This window comes from Mesoplodon bidens, assembly GCF_964165515.1.
Source record: "Mesoplodon bidens genome assembly, chromosome: 8".
NCBI classification, from domain to species: Eukaryota; Metazoa; Chordata; class Mammalia; order Artiodactyla; family Ziphiidae; genus Mesoplodon; species Mesoplodon bidens.
The window spans coordinates 58066056-58086356 of NC_138165.1; the positions used below are offsets into that span (position 1 = coordinate 58066056).

The window sequence follows — 20301 nt, forward strand, 5'->3', positions numbered from 1 at the left end:
GTCTGATTTATTTCACTTACCACGATGCCCTTAAGGTCCACTCATTTGTCGCAAATAGCAAGATTTCCTTCTTTTTTATAATGCTGGATAATACTCATATATATATTATGTGTTCTCTATCTATTCATCCACTGATGAACGCTTAGGCTGCCACCATGTCTTTACCTTTGTAAAGAAGGCTGCAATGAATTGGGGGCACAACGATTGCTTTTAAAGAGCCTCAGCATGCCTCATATCCCTTCACAAACTTCACGTTCATTTTAGCAAAAATGTAACCACTAAATTTAGAATGAGGAAAGTATGTCACACGCCAAATAGAGGCACACACAATGTGTGCTTTGTTGCTGTGGCTGCTGGGACTAGAGACAGAGCACATCCTTCCAGAGCACCACTTCCCTCTGTGGGGCGTCCTAAGGCTGCGGAAGAGCAACTGGATCAAAATACACAGTAAATATTTAGTCATCTTTTCACATTCAGAATCTTTTCCATTTCCTCACGTACTTTTTTTTTTTTTTTTTTTTTTTTTTCGGTACGCGGGCCTCTCACTGCTGTGGCCTCTCCCGTTGCGGAGCACGGGCTCCGGACGTGCAGGCTCAGCGGCCATGGCTCACGGGCCCAGCCGCTCCGTGGCATGCGGGATCCTCCCGGACCGGGGCACGAACCTGTGTCCCCTGCATCGGCAGGTGGACTCTCAACCACTGCGCCACCAGGCAAGCCCCCTCCTGTACTTCTATCAAGCCTTCAAGAGGTCAAAGACACTTATCAGGAGGAAGATTACACAGAAGAAAATAATACGTATTACTCCTAAAAAGGTAGACCATAATGCACGTAGTGTCAGTGATGGAGTGTGTTCTCGACATCGATACAGGCCCTTCGGTCCACAGATACAATGGCCATCACATGGCCCTCTGCCATTTATCTATGCAACTTGGGTCAGATAATTCTGCATGATTACAAATTGCACAGGAGCCTTGTTACTACTCTTCTATTAATTCTAAGACCCGAAACAGGTTATTTAACTTCTTGTTGCCACTTCTAATGAATGATGTTTAAAAACAAGCCTGCTTACTTCACAGAATCGGGTTACCGTGAGACAAGAGAAACTTCGAAATATTGAAATCACTCTAAAAGTATAAAATTAAAAAATTATCAGGATTGTTGCTACTGACAGTCCTGAGAAGATGCTGGGTACATTATCTGTTTTTATTATCCAGAATATTCGGGTATGCATAGTAGTTTCTTTCCAGAGCGTTCAGACACAGGATCTGTATCAAGTTTGTTCAGTTTTTCTCCAGCTGTGACTGACATTCATATATTGTTTTTCCAAATTTGGATTGAGTTGTCAGAGGGCAAGAACCAAGACTTCTCATCAGGGAACCTTCACAAAAGCAGATATTTAATAACAGTAATTAAATAAATGTGTGGCCCAAAGCATTAAAAAACAGTAAATTTTCAGCATAACAGTTCTTTAGTGCTTCAAAAGCTGGTCTGAGAAAATCTGCCTAAAATGTCAGTGTGAATGCATATTAAGAAAATTTTAAAACTGTGAAACATTAATATTAAACCAAAACATTAATATTTTTAGCCTGTAAGGGAATGCTAATACTGAGTAATTCCTATAGTACTTTGATAATAACAGGAACATTCTTGGCCATGAGGGCACATTTTACTTTTGGTCTCCTTCTCTTGCAGATGTGTGTGACTTATTAATTTGTTCATGAATACAATAGCACTGCATGGAGCATCCACTAGATGTGTGGCTCTGTTCTGAGCACTGGAAATCCAGTGACACATGAGACAAATTGCCTGTGCTTAAGTTACAGTAGGAGAGACAGCAACGCAATAGTTAAACAAACATATACATGGATATACTTTCAGACTGTGGTAACTGTTGCCAAGAAATTAAAGGGGAGAGAGCATAGGAAATGGAAAAGCTGTTTTTTTAAACAGTTTTTTAGAATTTATTTTTATTTTTTTATTTTTGGCTGCGTTGGGTCTTCGTTGCTGCATGCAGGCTTTCTCTAGTTGTGGCGAGCCGGGGCTACTCTATGTTATAGTGTGCGGGCTTCTCATGGCAGTGTCTTCTCTTGTTGCGGAGCACGGGCTGTAGGCACACGGGCTTCAGTAGTTGTGGTGCCCGAGCTCAGTAGTTGTGGCTCACGGGCTCTAGAGCACAGCAGGCTCAGTAGTTGTGGCTCACGGGCTCTAGAGCGCAGGCTCAGTAGTTGTGGCACATCGGCTTAGTTGCTCCCCGGCATGTGGGATCTTCCCGGACCAGGGCTCGAGCCTGTGTCCCCTGCGTGAGCAGGCGGATTCTTAACCACTGTGCCACCAGGGAAGCCTGGAAAGGCTACTTTAGAATGGATATCAGGGTGGGTGTTTCCAAGTAGGTGATATTTGAGCAGAGATCTGAAGATATGTAGGGACAGGCTGTGCGAAGATATGATGAAACTGTTCCACAGAGAGGGAATATTGGGTGTAAAGTTTTCAAAGAAGAGAAGAGCTTGGAGTGTTGTGAAAACCTCAAGGAGGCCAGTGTGACTGAAGGGGAGAGTGTGAGGAGGAATAAAGTAGGAGGTAAGGCTGGAGAGTAGCAGAGGCCAAGTTGCATAGTCCAAGGGATCCCCCGGTAAGGAGTGAGGCTCTTATTCTAAATGTGATGTGAGGCAGTGGACGACTACTGCAGAGGAAGTGACAGAATCTGACGTGTGGTTTAAAGAGCTCTCTGATGGCTGTGTAGAGCAGAAACTGGATTGTTGCAAGAGTAGACACAAGGGGACCAGTTGTGAGTCAATTTCTACTGTCCATGAAGGAGATGGTATCTCAGAGTATGATGTTTGCAGAAGTGAACAGCAGGAATGGGACTTAGATATATTTTGAGAGTGAACCCAACAGAGCTTTCTGATGGATTAGATATGGGGGAAGTTTAGGCGAGAGAAAGATTTGAAATAATGGAGCCATCTAGATTTGTGCAGTGCACAACCTTCATCTGTGTACAGGTGAAGCTTTAGCTAGTGAATGAATGCTCGTGGCTGCAATGAGGAAGAGAGTGAAAAAGCAGACTTGGGTGGGGGGGTTGCGGTGGGAATATACAGTTTTGATTTGAACATGTTATGGTTTAGATACCTCTAAACTACTACTGTGAATACTAACTACTTAGTTAAGGGTGAGTCTGGAGTCAGGGAGAGGTCTGGATGGGGAATACAAATTGGGTATCATCGGCATGTAGACACTACATAAGACAATGGGATTGGAAGATCTCTGAGGGAGGTGGAGAGAGAACAGGGCCAAGGATGAAGAATGGGAGAAGGACAATAATCAGGAAAGAATAGAGGAAAAGAAACTGGCAACTAAGACTGAAGAGAAGTGGTCTGTGAAATAAATTTCATGGAGAATAAAGTGAAGAAGGTATATATTAGGAATCTCACTGAATGGCAGAGTTAAGGTAAAGACATTGAACTTACTAATGGATTTAGTGAGATAAAGGTGTTGGTGACATTGATGAGTGATTAGTGAGGAAAATCCCTGCTGTGAAGTTGAAAAGAAAATGGAAGCTAAGGAAGTGGAGACTGAATGTAGATGATCCATTCAGTGATTTTTTCCCCCTAAAAATAGCAAAATAAATTGACAGTAGCTAAAAGGGGATGTAGGATCAAGAGGTTTTTTTGTTTGCTTGTTTGTTTTTTACAATGTGTTTGTATGTTCTATTAGTCAAGGTAAGCTAGATTATGCTGCAGTAACAAATTAGGCCCCAAATTCCAGTGGTTTACTACAACAAAGGTTTATTTCTCACTCATACCACATGTTCTAGAAGAGTCAGCTGGAGGCTCTGCTTAGATTCCATTGATCTTAAATATGCAAACTCTTCAATATCTACAGTAGAAGAGAAAGATTAGAAAAGAATGAACGAGATTTTCATTCTCTTAGCCTGAACTGATGCACGTTTAATGGTCAGAAGTAGTCACATGGCCCGCCTAACTGCAAAGGAGGTGGAAAATGTAGGAGAGCTAATGAAAGCTTTAGTGGCCATCACTGCCTCTACCACATCAGCCAATAAGAAGGATGCAATAGGGAGAATACGCTGGATGTAAGAACTTACTTCCTGAGCAGACCAAAGGGCATGGAAATCAGTGTACTTCTGGAGAGACAAGTTTTAGCAGCCCTATCTGAGTGAGGATGTTTTACCCATTGTATCAGGAAAGAAAGTTGAGTATATGGACACTGAGTCATGGAGACTAGGAGACTTGATTATGGAAGATGAGGGCATTGTCTTCTGAATACTTTATTTTCCTGGGGAAATTAAAAACAAGGTCATCCATTAAGAATGAAGGAAAGGGAGTGATTTCTGCAGATTTCAAGAGACTGTCAGTAATGGTCTCTAACAGTGGAAAACAAGTTTACTAGGAAAACAAGATAAGATGGTAGAGGTAGCACAGTGTACTAGTTACTCTGCATAGATCTTGGAGGCAGACTGTTTGGAATCCAGCAGTGGCTGTGTCACTTATGACTGTGGCCTCTGGTAACTTACTCAGCAGCTAAGGACCTCAGTTTCCTGATCTGTAAAATTGTAGTAATAATAGTACCTACATTATAGGGTTGTTTGGGGGATTAAAACAGACTGACACCATGTTGTTTCAGTTATTGTGAGGATAGCCTGACATTGGGAAAACTTCAGGTTTATGGTCTAAAAATGAAATGATGCCGTGTAGTACAGCTGTGTGTTCTTTCCTCCATCCATGTTCAACTGCTGAGTTGCTAGGAAGGAGATGTGGAGTAGGCAGAAAATTAGATTTTACCACAGTTAGACTAGATGTGTATGAGAGGGTATTTTGTCCAGTGCACTATTGCCAGGTAGTCTTAATCTTCCAGGTTTGAAGATGTCTGCTTTCACATTGCTTTATTTTTTATCTGAAATCCTAAGCATTTTTCTAGTTTCTATGAGTTCTGTGAGATTTCACAAGGCAGAACTTTGTAGAGGCCCTTCAGATTGTTTAGAAAGTTGGAATTCTATTTATGATTAAGTTAGTCTTCTTCTCCAAGAAAAGCACCATTGATGATTCCTTAAACGTGGTACATTTGGGACTTCAGGGGACACGGGTTTGATCCCTGGTCTAGGAAGATCCCACATGCCATGCCACGGAGCAACTAAGCCTGTGCGCCACAGCTACTGAAGCTCACGCACCACAACTACTGAAGCCTGTGCGCTCTAGAGCCCACAAGCCACAAGTACTGAAGCCCGCACACCTAGAGCCCATGCTCTGCAACAAGAGAAGCCACTGCAATGAGAAGCCCACGCACTGCAGTGAAGGGTAGCCCCCGCTCGCTACAACTAGAGAAAGCCTGCATGCAGCAACGAAGACCCCATACAGCCAAAAATAAATAAATAAATAAATTTATGTTTTAAAAAAGGTGGCACATTTGACAGCAACCAACCTGCAAGTCTCTTCATGAGGAAACATCACCTAGAGCTACAGAAGTCAAGTTAATTATTTTCAAAGTTTGTCTCTTGGAAATGAAGAAAATTATTTCTTTATCAAATAAAGTTACATGACTGGGATAAAGCTCACAGTATTTTTCCCGTAGGTGACTCCTTTTTCCTCTATTTGAGAATCCCTGAGTATTTGAACTTTGATCTTTATTGGGAAACAGCACACCAAGGATCTCTGCTTCAATTATCTTGCCAGCTTATACACTGCTTTGTCAGTTACTAATGATCTGAAGCAAATGTCACCAAGTAGAAAAGAGGAGTAATTCTAACGAGATTATATGGGCATGCCAAATCTATCTTCTCTCCTCACTCAGGAATCTGCAAGGAGGCCAACAAAGGACTTTGTTATTGTGAAATAGCAATAGGACAGTTTTCTCCATGTTTTTCTTTGCCTTTAGAAGTCTTTTTTCCAAAATTCATCTCTAGTTTCCTTAGTAACTCTGTCTTTACAGAAACTCTTGTGATGTTTGATACTGGATATTACTCGCCATCTAATTCATTGGACTTCCTCATCCTACAACTATTAGATTTCTGATTTCAAAGGGCAAGTGGCTGGCAATATGCATGATGGCCTCTTCAGTTCTCATTAAAATATGATTGTAAATATATGAAGCAAAAAATATGGAAACAGCAAAAGATGAAAACTCAGAATAAAGAAACGAAAATTGGAAAATAACCTAGTGCCAAAATCAAAGAAAAATTGTAATTATTTATTTTGCAGATGGAGCCAGGTGGGAAGATGCTCCATATTCCATTCTTCTATTCCAAGACCTGGACGATTAAGGAAATAAGCAGTTTTTCTATGATGTCAGGTATGATATTTACCTTATTTGAGTGGTGGAATTGTGAGTGATTTTGATATATTTGCCAATATATATTTCTTACTTTCTAATTTTTAAAATCTAAATAGCTTTAAGAAGAGAGTGTCTATGGATCAGCAAAGATAGTCTCAAATGTGAAGTGGTTGTTTTGGGGATTTCAAGTTTGGGTGATGATTTTGTCATTCTATTTTATTATATTCCCAAATATTTTTTTACTATATTCATATGTTATATATAATTATAGAATAGAATATAGTTTTAAAAAGACAATACTATAGAGGACTCTGAGAACATTGGTTTTATTGCCTCTTATTTGAAATCAAATTTGCAACAAAATATTTTCTTTCCTACTTGATATTTTTTATCACCAAAGTGAGAAAGATTATCTTTTTTATGAGCAAGACTTGTGTATATGTATATATAAGAAATTCAAAATGGTTGTCTGGTCTTACCCAAAATGGAGGGTGTGTTTGAGTGGTCTGCCTTAAAATATAGTCTAGGTAGCACTCAGAACTTACAATGGTTATTCCAGAGCTAGATTGTGTAGAAGCTAAAACTGAGGATGACTTTTTAATAATAATCATTTTAACAATGTGGATAGAATTATTGAGATAATCTGTGTCAGTAATAAAATATTTTTGGATGCATAAGGGGCTATGGCATATCTTAAAACATACAGGAGTCATCCTCAAAAGCAACTAAAACTGAGGTATGATAAGAGACTCTTGTAACTGCTTTAGACTTTATTGTTTTATTATTGTTATTATGATTAAGGCATAATTTACATACATTGAATGTACAGATTTTAAGTGTACAGTTCTGTCACTTTTAAAAAATCCATATAACCTGTATAATCTGTATCTATATGAAGGTATAGAACATTTCTATCACTACAGAAAGTTCTGTTAGGCTTCTTACCAGACCATTTGGTTTCTTTCCAGTTTAGGGCTTTTGTGAGTAAGGATACTATGAATGTTCTTGTCCATTACAGTATATACACTCATTTCTGTTGGGCATATGTCCAGGAGTGAGGTTGCTAGGTTATGGGGTATGTGTATATTGAGATTTAGTAAGTACCTTAAAACATTTTTTCTATGTGACTGGACCAATTTACACTCATCCCGCTAAGTAAGAAATTCACAGTTGTTCCATATACTTGCTAATACTTAGGATTGTTCATATTTTAATTTTACTCATCCTGGTATGTAATGACAACTCTTTTTGGTTTTAATTTGCATTTTTCTGGTGAGTAATGATGTGAGACTTTTTTCATATGTTTATTGGGTGTTTTGATGTCTTCTATTATGAAGAGCCTGCCTATCACAGTGTATCGTAAATGTCTATTTGCTTGTCTATAATTATGTTCTAACAACTGGTCTGTGAATTCCCTCAAGGTAAGGAATGTTTTTAATAGACCTTTCTTTTCCTGATACTTAGCACACTGCACTAGCCCATTGAAGATTCTAAAATATATTAGTTTGAACAAAAAAGGGATAATTATTAAATAGCTCCTCTTATGTGTCAGGTGCTCTTTGTGTATTACCTCAGTTAATCCCCACAGCAAATCCACTTACCGATGAGGAACTTGAAGCTCAGAGAGCTTTAAGTATTTGCAATGGCCATAGAGCTGGTGAGTGGCTTGCATTACTATAGACTAAAACCAAGACTTTCTCATTTGAAAAGTGTTTCCATTGTTCCTTCTAATCCACTACAATGGCTTCAAATTAGAAAGCAGTCTTTCATTGTATTCATTTTGCACCCATTTTTACTGCTCATGATGGCAGAGGATGGTGTGCTAATATCCAAGTTTCTCTTCTTTTCTCTGGGCACACAGCTAAATTACCTTTCCCAGGCCCCTTGAAGCTGGGTAGGGTCTGTGACCAAGTTACAGCAATAGAATGTGATCTAATATTGTGTATACCACTTCCAGGTTTCACCTATAAAAATCTCCCACACACAATCTTCCTCTTGCTGCCTACATGTTGAAGATGGTGGCAACATGAGCTATAAGGAGGCTGGGTCCCTGAGTGACTGTGTGGAACAGAAACTCCTCCCCTCCCCCCACCACACTGGTCTATCATGAATGAACTTGAAGCTGTCATCATGATAGACCACGGAGATGTCAAAGTTTGTTATAGAAGCCCAGTCACCTAAGTCTCTCTCTAGATATTGGTGATGTGGAGACGATAGACTTTGAGAACTTCAGTTTGGTAAATAAAGAATTCTAACACATGACAAATGTTATAATAAAGGTGCAAACTAAGTTCTATGGCAAATGATGGAGACAGATCAGTTCTGCCTTGTAAACTTAAAGAATATCTCAGTGAGGGAATAATATTTTTTTACCTTGTCCTTGGAAGATCAGATCAAAGTGATGGGCATTTCAGGTTGTAGAAACAGCGTGAGGAAATGTGTGGAAAGCTAAAAAGCATGGTGTACCGCTTTTGCCTGGAGATTTGTGAAGTTCAGTGTGGCTAGATTACAACTCATATGAGGAGAATGGTAAGAGAGAAATTTAAAAAAAAGAAAAAAAGTTTGGTGGCCACAATTGAAGCATCTACTCTACCATCGAAAGGAATTAGAACTTGGTGTTATGATCAATGGGGAGCCATTTTTTTATGAATTGAAAGGAAAGAAACTGGACCAGGAAAATCATTTAAATGCATTGCAATTATCCAGATGAAAAATAATGAGGATCAGAACTAAAACATTGTCAGTGGGTATTAAGAGGAGGTAGATTTTTAAAATTAATATGGCTGTGGAGATAAAACGAATGACATTTAGACTGTTTCTTTTGTTGAATGTCACCCACTATTAGAAAAGTATTACATAAATCAAGTCCAAATGAATCTTTGGTACTTTCAGGTCTTCTTCTAGAGTCTCTGTTTCTTGTTAGAATGTCAGTTGTTGATTTCTTTCTCTAACTTCTCAGAACTTCTGGCAGCCTTGTTCTACTTAAAATGTGCTCAACAATAATATTCTGTCAATGAAAAAAACCAAGTTAAGATTTCTGTAATAGTTCCTTGCATGCTGTTCCCCAACATTTCAGTTTGTTTTCTGTTTTAGATGGAAGATAAACAATGTAACTCCACAAATAGTTAGTGAGCTCCTGTTATGTTCTCAGCATAGCAGTAGTCATTAATGATAAAGAGAGTATAATCCTCAATTTTCAGCCTTTATGAAATTCCTGGTCTAGAGTCAGTAGGGAAAAGGAAATCAAGAAGGATAACAACTCCAGATGGCAACAACACAGTCTAAAGCTGCTACCAAAATGAAGTATTATGAGGGTTCAAATTGCTAAGAAGATTCAAAGGAGTGATGTTAGGTATTTGGAATGGTAGTTGTGGTTTTGTGCAGACTTCACGCAATGTGATATAGGTTTCAATGATGAAGGTGATGATGATGGTGATGATAATGATGATGATGGTGGAGGACAAGTTCCTTTTAGCATCTGTAATTATATGACACTGTAGTTACTACTGACATGCCTGTGGGCATATGACCAGGAAGGCTGTTCTTCCATATGCATGCCTGATCTCCTGCATTAATGATTCAAATCACTGATTATATAATAATAATAATGAGAATTGCTAGCCAAAGAGTCAATTTTCACTGTTTGTTTTGCTTCTCAGGCGAATAAAGGCAGTTTTAGAAAGGCTCCCGTGAATTAATAGAATAAAGCAAACACACAGGAGGAAAAGTATCACCAAGGATTAAGGAAGCTCACGTTAGAATCAGAGTAGGAGACACACAGAAGCTTAGCAAAAGGAATGAAGGAGCAGTTTCTTTTCTTCTGCCCCTGAAAATATACTTGCAAACTGAATCACAAGCAGAGGAGGAAAAGGTAGGCCATTGTATGATGAGAGGAGGAAGGAAAAAAAAAGCAGCAAGTAGGATTTTAGTTCATTTTTTAGAGGATTAAATAAGGCTGATGCCAGGAGCATGCTGAAGTAAATTTCCCAAAGGGGTAAGATTTTGGCAGAAAATCAGAATCATGTATTTAGAAATGAGCATTATTCTTTAACTATACCAACAAAAACTCTAAAGTATTCAGCCTGGAAATGAATTTGAAAGAATATAATAGATATATTCATTCATTCATTTATTCCGCAAACATATATTGAATGGCTATTATAGAACAGACACTCTGTGAGGCATTGGTAGGACAAAAGGCCGAGACAGGCCTCCCTCAAGAAGTTCATGCAGGGTGACTCACAGAAAAACAAAAACAGAAAAACAATAAACGTGGTGATGTGTATTGTGAAGCTAGGTATGAGCTAGCTGCTAAGGTAGTGTGGAGAAAGAAATTCTTCATCTGGCTGGGGCAGTCAGGAAAGGCATCCCAGAGGAAAAACTCTCTTGAGTTAGGATGTGCAGGATGAATAGAAATTGGCCAAGGGGAAAAAGCGGGATAGATATTTAAGGCAAAGGGAAACAGAAGAGAAACAGATCATGCACCAATGATAATTGCTGCACATAAGACTCACTGTTGGATGCTAAAATTAGTGGGTAAAATCTTTTGAATAAACAAAATTTACACAGTCTCAAAGTATCTCCCCCAAGGTATGTATTAACTACAAAGGCAAAGATAGTAATTTTACAGTAGAAAAATTCAGCAGAAACCACGTTCTAGTAGCTAGAGATCAGCATCATCAATGAAAAGCCATGAGTGTTATGAACCCAGTGATACGATGCACGGAGGAGAACACAGCACTTCTGTATTGTTCTTGCCCAAAAGGCATAACTTCAGTCCAATCATGAGAAGACATCAGACAAAAGAAAACTGAGGGACATTCAACAAAACAACTGATCAATGCCCTTCAAAGGTGTCAAGGTCATGAAAGATAAGGAAAGACTGAGAAACTGTTACAGACTGTAGGAGACTAAGGAGAATTAAGAACTGAATGCAAGGTGGGATCCTGGTTAGGATATGGAACAGGAACAAAGTTAGTGAAAAAACTGGTAACATTTGAATAAGGCTGTTAGCTTAGTTAATAATACTGTCCCAATGTGAATTTCTTTTACTCGATAAATGGACTGCTGTTATGTAAGACATTAGGGGGAGTGAAGGATATATGGAAAGTCTCTGCACTGCTTTTCCATTTTTTCTGTAAGTCTACAGTTAAGAATTTAAAAATTTTTTTAAAGACACTCAAGTTTAAGATAACAGAATGTACACATGGGAGGATGAATACATTGATAGAATCTTCGTGTTGGATATTTGTGGGAGGTGAGGTTGGCCGAGTCCTTCCGAAGGAGTTTGGGTGTAGGTGACAACAGGCCATTGAGGAAGTTAAGCAGCAGAGTATCATAATCAGGTTTGTGTTTCATACACATCCTTCTGGTGACAGCATGAATGTGAAGGTTAGGACTCTGGAGTTGGGACAGTGTTAAAGTAGCTATAGGTCCAGAGAAAGATGGTAAAGACTTGTACCATGACAGTGGTACAGGCGATGGAATGGAATTCTAGAGTTGCACAACAGGCTTCTAAGAGATTCATCATCATTCCCTTGTTAAAAATCATATGTAAAAGTTTCCTAGGCTGATTTTCTATACTTATCACCCATATACCTATGTATGTAGCCTACACCGTTGGCCATTTTATCCTAATTAGGAATTTACTTAGCCTCCATCCCATCTGTGCTCCTGCTTCCTGACTTCCAGACTGCAGTTTGATGTCATTACCTGAAGATCAGCTGCTCCTTATATACAATAGGCCAGATTTCTTTCAGCAGACCATGCAACCTGGCAGTGGGCTTTTCCATTCCCAGAGCACTCTGCATGTAGGCAGCAATAAACAGATAAGGAACTTCCTCTCTTTCCCTTTGCTAAAGTTGCCAATCCATCTAGCTGATCAAGGCCACTTGAATCCAAGATCAAATAAGTTCTTAGCCATTACTCCTTTGTTAAAGAAACAGAAAAGGAAGAAAAAAAAATAAGTGAGATTGTCAATGAGAATATTTCTTTAATCTCAAAACCAAACAACACAACCCACCTTCCAAACTATTTCTCTTCTTTGAATCTTGTCACCACTTTACAGCATTTTGCCACTGCCTCCAAAATTCAGTACCTGGGCTTCCACTTGAGGCTGCTTTGTTCTGCATTGTATTGATAATTTACCCTGGAGTTTTGATTTTAAAAGACCCAGAAGTGGGAAAGGCTTCAAGTAGGATAAAAAGGCTGGCAAACGTATCCTTCAAAACCTCTACTCCATCCTGCACCCTCTACTACTTTCTTGAATGCTTCCCTGTAAAGGGAGCCCAGGTGACCATCAGGTGGCTTCATAATAAAGCACATTTGATTTGATAAGTAGAGGAAATAAGTTGCCTTCCCCAATGATATTTTATCTGTATTGTTCTGTTAAGAACTTATTCCTTTTTAATTAAGCATAGCTTCCTAAATCTTTTTTTTTCAGTATTCTTTCTTTAAAATTTTTTTTATTGAAGTGTAGTTGATTTACAATGTTGTGTTAATTTCTGCTGTATAGCAAAGTGGTTCAGTTATAAATACATATGCATTCTTTTTTTTATATTCTTATCCATTATGATTCATCATAGGATACTGAATATAGTTCTCTGAGCTATGGAGTAGGACCTTGTTGTTAATCCATTCCATGTATAATAGCTTACATCTGCTAACCTCAACCTCCCACTCCATCCCTTCCCTAGCCCCTCCCTCTTGGCAACCACAAGTCTGTTCTCTATGTCCATGAGTCTGTTTCATAGCTAGGTTCATTTGTGTCATATTTTAGATTCCACATATAAGTGATATCATATGATATTTGTCTTTCTCTTTCTGACTTACTTCACTTAACATGATAATCTCTAGTTGCATTCACATTGCTGCAAATGGCATTATTTCATTCATTTTTATGGCTGAGTAGTACCCCATTGTATATATGTACCACATCTTCCTTATCCATTCATCTGTTGATGGACATTTAGGTTGTTTACACGTCTTGGCTATTGTGAATAGTGCTGCTATGAACATAGGGGTGCATGTATCTTTTTTGATCAAAGTTTTGTCTGGATATATGCCCAGGAGTGGGATTGCTGGATCATGTGGTAATTCTATTTTTAGTTTTTTGAGGAGCCTCCATACTGTTTTCCACAGTGGCTATACCAACTTACATTCCCACCGGCAGCATAGGAAGGTTCCCGTTTTTCCACACCGTCTCCAGCATTTCTTACTAAATCTTTTTCTAACAAAGCAAAGACCCCTGATAGGAAGCCTCTGCCATGGCCATGTAGTGTGTTCAGTGTTATCGGATCTCTGTCCTCCTTGAGTAAAGCAGGTGGAAAGCCTGAATATGCTGGACACTTTAAGAGGAACAGTGGCAGAGGGTCAGGGTTAAAAAGGTATAGCAGAAGTTCTGGCCTTCCAAGGATGCCACACCTCCACATATTAGCAGAATCCCTGATTTATTCCCACGTTTGCCCCATTGGTTTGCATTATGTAGGGGATTGCCTAAGACATTATTTTAAATATAGAGCTACCGACTGCTTTGAACATTGGAGTAGGTAAGGAGTAGCTTGGTTTTAGGTGAAAGAGATTAGAAAAGGATTTCTGAAAAAGATCTTGAAAGAAGGAGGGAAGAGACTGCACTCACAAGAAGAGCTGGAATTAATTTTTTTAAGTTAAGACACACTAAAAATCAGCTAAATGCCCAAGCTGAGACTGGGAACAAAACATAGAGGAACCAGGGTTTGTAACCAGCATGGTGCAGAGCTGGGTGTTAGGGAAAGATGAATTAGAGAGAGAGTGTAGACATATAAGCATTTGCCTGAATCATGTGTCTATTTGCCTGAATATCTTGGGTCTAGTTACCTGGGATGTAACTTTGCTCCCATCAGCTGATGTAAAAAAACATGATAAATGTTGTCAAGTCTAACAAGCTTAGTATGAAGGTTATTGAAATCCTTGGCCTATTTTGTGACCCTGTGACAGGGTGGAGGAAGCCACTGTAGATGAGAAATCCAGTAACAAAACCATCCCAGGGAGAAACTGTAGGTGTGTTTCTATTGTAGGGAATTTTTTGTGCAAATATTATGGGAGATTCCTAACTGCTTCTCAGGCTCCGAATTAATTGGTTCTTCTTATAAGACAATAAGGAGAATTCAGAAAATATAAAGGAAACTTTAGACAGAAAGGTTTTCAGTAAACTCCTTTTATTTTCTGCTCAAAATGACATTAATAATTAAATATTACCCACACTGGTTTCTCAGCTTGGTGTGAATGAGTTCTTTTGCCTTTAATTTTTCAAATGCCAGAGTACAGGTTCAAGATCTCTTCTGTTTCAGGGGGAGGAAACAAAAAGAGATTCTTCTGCTGTCAAGCTTGTGGACAGTGCTTCTCCCCTCTTGGGGACCTATCCTCTGTTACACCAAGACCAATAACAGACATAATTACCTGTTACATCATTCCCTTTCTCATTTGAATGTAAGAGGTGGGCTCTTTTCTGCTACCCGGCTTTTACAAGGTAACAAGCAGGCAGAATTCTTGTGATAGATAAGATACAAAGCTCAAAGAACATGCTACGTTCACTTCCCATTCCCTTGTTGTAAATCGTGCACTGGAGTGCACCGTGCTGTTCTGGGGACAGTATTATCAGTTCCTTATACTCATAGTTGAAGAAAGTACTGTCACATGAAAAGTGGTCAAGAAGAATTATTCCTGGGACATGTGATACAGTTCCAAAGATAAAACTTCACCTAGCTCATAATTTTACCCTGAGCGAGCCCTGAGTTCAGGGAAGAGTCCTAACAGCAATATGGGAGTGGGCTCTCTCCATCATAATCCCTCCACTCAGGACTCTGGGACAGTAGAGCATCATCACTCTATGTACTTACTCTCCATCAGTGGTATGAATGCTGCTGTTGGGATGCAGAGGTTGTCTATGGGGATTGGTGGGATTTTATAACAATTACCAAAAACTAATCTTCGTTCAACTTCCATTAAGCATGTTGTGCTATATATTAAAAATATTACTTACCAGGGATAACTTATCCATGACCTTTTGCAGCATGAGGAATTATCTTGTCATGTATTATCATAGTAAATCCTCTCTCTCCTTTATCTAATAGCAAACATTTTTAATAGGTCTCTGAGAATCTATTTTAAATATTCAACCTAATACAGAATGCTGTAAATATGTATCTTTTGCAGATAAAGAGAGCTGCTTTTCTTTTTCATTGGAGATCCTGGGCTTTAGATAGAGGGACTGCTGGGGAAGGTGAAATGTTGAAAGCTATGTATCTGACTCAACCCCCTCACTTTGAAGCAGAAAGCTAAGAGGTTAGCCGATAGTCCAAATTCAAGGGCAAATCAGATGCAAACCTAGACTCACGCTGAGTTTCCTTCATTCTCTGTCCAGCACTTTATCCTGCACATTGACTGAGAACAGGGTTTAGAGGCAGCTGCTGTCCAGCAAGCCAAGAGAGGAAAATTCATGCAGGAGTGAGAGGAAGGACTTTGTAACATATATGGTGAATTGTGTTGCTGTCTGTTACTACGCTGCTAGGAGGTGAAGTTGCTTCTGTGGAGAATAAAGAGGTCTCCCTGGAATTCTAACATAAGCCAAGTTATATGTGCAGGAGTCATGGACGTTTGTTCTTTAAACAAATATTTATTAAATACCTTTGCACACCAGACGTTGTGGTAATTGTTGTCTAGGGATCTTGGGGGCTGGGGTAAGCATCTCCCTTCCCCAGCTTCAGGGATCTATGAGAAGAGACATCACTTGATGTCTCTAACTCCCCCCACTCTCCTCTCCCTCACCACACACATCTTCCCCAGTTAGGTAGTAGAGGTGGACAGTGACCTACCTACCTTATTGAAGAGTTTCAAAGAGGAACCTGGCATGACTCAGCCCCCTTTTATTCTCTTTCTCTTGGGAATCTGTCTGGTCAGCTCTTGGTCATGTGTTCAGCATAACAGTAAAAGTTCTGTTCTAATGGGGAGGAATCCATGGTTTCCTCTCCATGCTTATGACAGGAGCTGTCAACTTATCTAATACAAAGCCTCAGTTATATGAAACCAAATTTGCCTCACACTTATGTGAAGTATTCCATCAGCTTTATTAGTAATAAAATTGGCTGAAGTCAGGCAAAGGGGTGCTAGGTCTACAAACAGCATTTGGGCCACTACAGTGCAGGGCTGGGGTCATGGGTGTACAACTACTGCAGTCATACAGGGTCCTCTACTTGAAGGGCCCGCACTAGGCTTAATGCTTTGCTGTCATTGTCTTGAAATTCTGAATTTTTGAATGAGGGGCCCACATTTTTAGTTTTTTACTTGGCCTTACAAATTCTGTAGCCAGTCCTGCCAAGGTTCTTAGTTCAACAGTGGGGACTTAGACCATGGGCTGTGTGGCTTAATCTTAAGCTACTCAAGATGACCTTGGCCTGGTATTGCAAGATCATTTTAGTCATTAGTGGATAGAACATTTGCCACGTCTAAACCTTAAGGTGGCTGGGATCTACCTACAGAGCACTGGTAAGACTCTAGCAGTAACGCGTTAGGTTGATCTGGATTTGCTACCCCCAAATTACATTCCATATTCAGGACTGCAGAAGGGATTCTGTATTCCTGAGGCTTTTCGAAAGCCTGGAGTATCACTACCCTCACCCCCTCCCAAACATAAAAATTGGCTTCAGAGTGATTCAGGACTAGTTAATAACTAAGCTCTTTCTGCGTTTTCCTGTATTTGAAGAGCACATGTCAGAGATTTGGGTCCTCACAGGACCCCTACGTGCAAGTTTCAGAAGCGATAAAGGCTTCAGCTCCAGAGTACTGGTCCCGCTAAAACCCAGGTAAAGAAAGTGAGAGGCTCTCTAGGAGGCAATTTCCTAGGCCTAATCAATTCCATAACAAGGGACTTTGTTAATAGACACTGAGGCATAGGAGTAAGAATGCCTACCAGAATTCTTACCGTAAAAATGTGCTTCTAGAACAAGCTCTACTCAATAGAAAACTGGGGTGCCAGGGACTCAGGGATTAAGGGAGAAATGGAAATTAGTAAAATTTAAATACACTGAATGGGGAAGATTGATACCTCAAAAAAGACTTGTTGATTGGACTGCTACATTGCAAATTTCTAAACCCCCAAAGGTACACTATATCAAATGGCACTTTCTGGGTGACAGAACCCCAGGCAGAATCCTCTCAGATACGATAAAGGCACCATGCCCAAAGAAGCTTTCTTTAAAAAGATCTCCCAACTGAGTTTAAATTTAGGTCTTGGTCTTGTTAAACAGGCACGGCCTAATTGACATTCTCTGGAGCGAAAATAAAAAATTTCCGCACTTCTTTCAAATACCATCAAATCTTTGCTATATTCTTTGGCAGCCCTAAATTCTGGGTTTCTTTGCCTGAGATGAGGACTTGAGGACTGAAAATTACCTTTGTTTCTATGTTTGCTAGGTTTGCAGCAGTTCTGAAATAATATCTTGTATTCGAATATACCTTTGAACTCTTTAAAGAGTGAGGTACATTAAAGATTTTATGTGGAGCTAATTGAACTCTTGAGGTCCAAAGGAACTGCCTGTATTCTAGTGATGGACAACACAGGCTGTGGCTTCTAAAGGAGCCCAGCTCCATTTGATCACTGAGAGAACACCTTCAACTGAGACAAAGCAGAACACAAAAAAGACTTCACTTTCTTTGGGCTTTTCGTACCCAAGAACAATATCTGATTTTGGACTTTAATTACCTTCAACTTTGATGTATTTGAACTTGAACTTTCAAGGGACTCTAATCTATGGGTTTATTTTCTCTCAAGGGATTTGATCCTGGAAGGGAGTTTATATTCAGGTATTGGGAATTTTACTATTGAATTAACTTTAAGTTTCCCAATGAGTTATATTAGGCAGTGTACTTGAACATAATTTAGAACTGGGCGAAAATAGGCAGACAAATTTCACCTGGCTACCGTGGTTTTAGAATTAGTTTAACTAATGACCCATTTCAGTGGGGAACAATCTACACTGTCATCTGCAACCTCAGGAGGGTCCTTAATGAAGGAGTGATTGGTATGGGAGAGAGCTTTATGAAGATAGAATCAAACCACCCTAATGGGCTGCCACTCTCCTCCTCCAATGAGATAACCATTCTGGTGTTAACCATATATTTAGGGTTAAGCCAAAGGAGTTAAGAGAACCAAAGTCTTGGGAATGTTGATTGGAAAGCACCCTTTATCTTGGTTCCTGTTTCCTGTTTCCAAGGGAAGAGACATCAATCAGTAACCTCTTGGCTTCTCTCCTCCTATCTTATTTTTCCTCTCTAAGGCAGATAGAATGAATTACCAGATTGGTGTGATAGGGAGAGGGACCGGGTGTTCTCAGTCCCTTGCTGTCTTTTTGTGCTCTCTCTGCCTTCAGAGAATGTGCATTCTTGCCTGCTCTTGGCCTTGTGCTAACTTTGTGCTTGAGGCTTCCTTTGGGGAGACCTATAGTCTTCTTATGCTATTTGAGATTATGTATTATGAAGTACACTGTTGCTTTTCACTTAAACTACAATCTCTTTCAGCTGTATAATGGCAAGTTAATATTTTAACTCTCATTGCCTTGTTGTAGACACTGGAAAGACTTCTATTTATAAGCTAGATGATCTTTCTCTAACTATTTAACCTATTTCTCAGTTTTTCCCCATGTGTAAAATGAGATAATACCTCTACCTACTTTTTCAGGATTGTTATAGGTGGAAAGAGTTAGTGGCAAGTGCTTAGGAAAATGCTATATCAGTGTTTGCTATTACTATGTTACCTTATCTACCAATCTGTACAGAATTTGAGGAGTGAGAATGAGAGATGCATTTTATTGGGTTTCCCATGCAGCCCAACAATACGTACTAAGTACACAAAAAACAATGTCATGGTCCTGGCTTCAGTCTTGGGGTGGGAACAGACAAGTGAATCAATAATTGTAGTATAGCATGTGACATGTTATAATAAAGACCTGTGCTCTGTGCCATGGGAATTTGGAGATGGGACCAACTGACAATTTAAATGTTACTGTGGCTGTACTCAACACTAGTCCAAGGCAAATTGTGAATTGGAGCCTCATAGTTTTCAGCCCCAGAGTTACACCTTCATTTTAGTGCCTTCTGTCCCCATTTTTCTGCCACACCATGATCTATGCTCTCTCACCACTGCCTGGCTGCCCTCCTGGAGTTGCTCCCTCTAATATTCAGTTGCAGACTCAGTTGCACGTTGGGACAACAGCTGCCTGAGGCACCCATCCATGTCAGCTGCCAAACCATCGTTGAGGGTTGAAAACATCACTGGATATGTAACAAGACGTAGAAAACTGAGTTTATCAGAAAGGAAAGGAAATTGGGTACCAGATGAGGATTATAGTTTTAAGCAACAGAAACTAGCTCAGAAAGATTGAGCAGACAAGGAATTTATTTAAAAGATATTTAGCAGATCACAGAACCATTGAAAGCAAGCTGGAGACTATTATGTTCATGGCAGTGCTTTAAAACCACATTGTAATACTGGTCTGGGGAGGAAACTGTAGCTGAGGCCACTGTACACTAGATGACAAAATGTGTACCAGTCACTAGTGCATTAGGACCTCTGCTCCTGCAGCCACTGTTGCTGCCTGCTTGATGCCTCTTCTGTACAAAGCAACTTCACATCTTCTGCAGCCACCACAGATCCCAAACGATGGACACCTTCTTAAATCTTGCAAAACAACAACAGTGACGACAACAACAGGACTGAATTCTGTGCAGTTCTTGCTTTTGCCACTGCTTACTTTCTACCAGTTTTGCGAAGGTGCATCCAGTTGGTGGAGTCCAGGTCATATGCCTGAATTCCAGTGGTGCGGCAGCTGGCAAAGCCAGTTTTCTGGCTTCTCCCTTGGGGTGGTGTTGGGAAAGTGTTAGACAGCCAGAAAACATGACAAATGTCTAGTATACTACTGAGAGCCTTGGAGGAGGAATGAGACCCTTTAAAAACTTGATTGAATAATGATTGATGCCAGTAAGTAT

The 20301-nt window shown here is 39.7% G+C and overlaps 1 long non-coding RNA gene across 1 annotated transcript in view; it reads left to right on the forward strand.

The window, feature by feature from the left end:
- The window catches only part of LOC308622068, a 192402-nt gene that overhangs the window by 15259 nt on the left and 156842 nt on the right, over positions 1-20301 (forward strand). Inside the window, exon 2 of the long non-coding RNA XR_014016556.1 lies at positions 6210-6300. This is a non-coding gene — a long non-coding RNA (uncharacterized lncRNA). The remainder of the gene's footprint in view (positions 1-6209; positions 6301-20301) is intronic.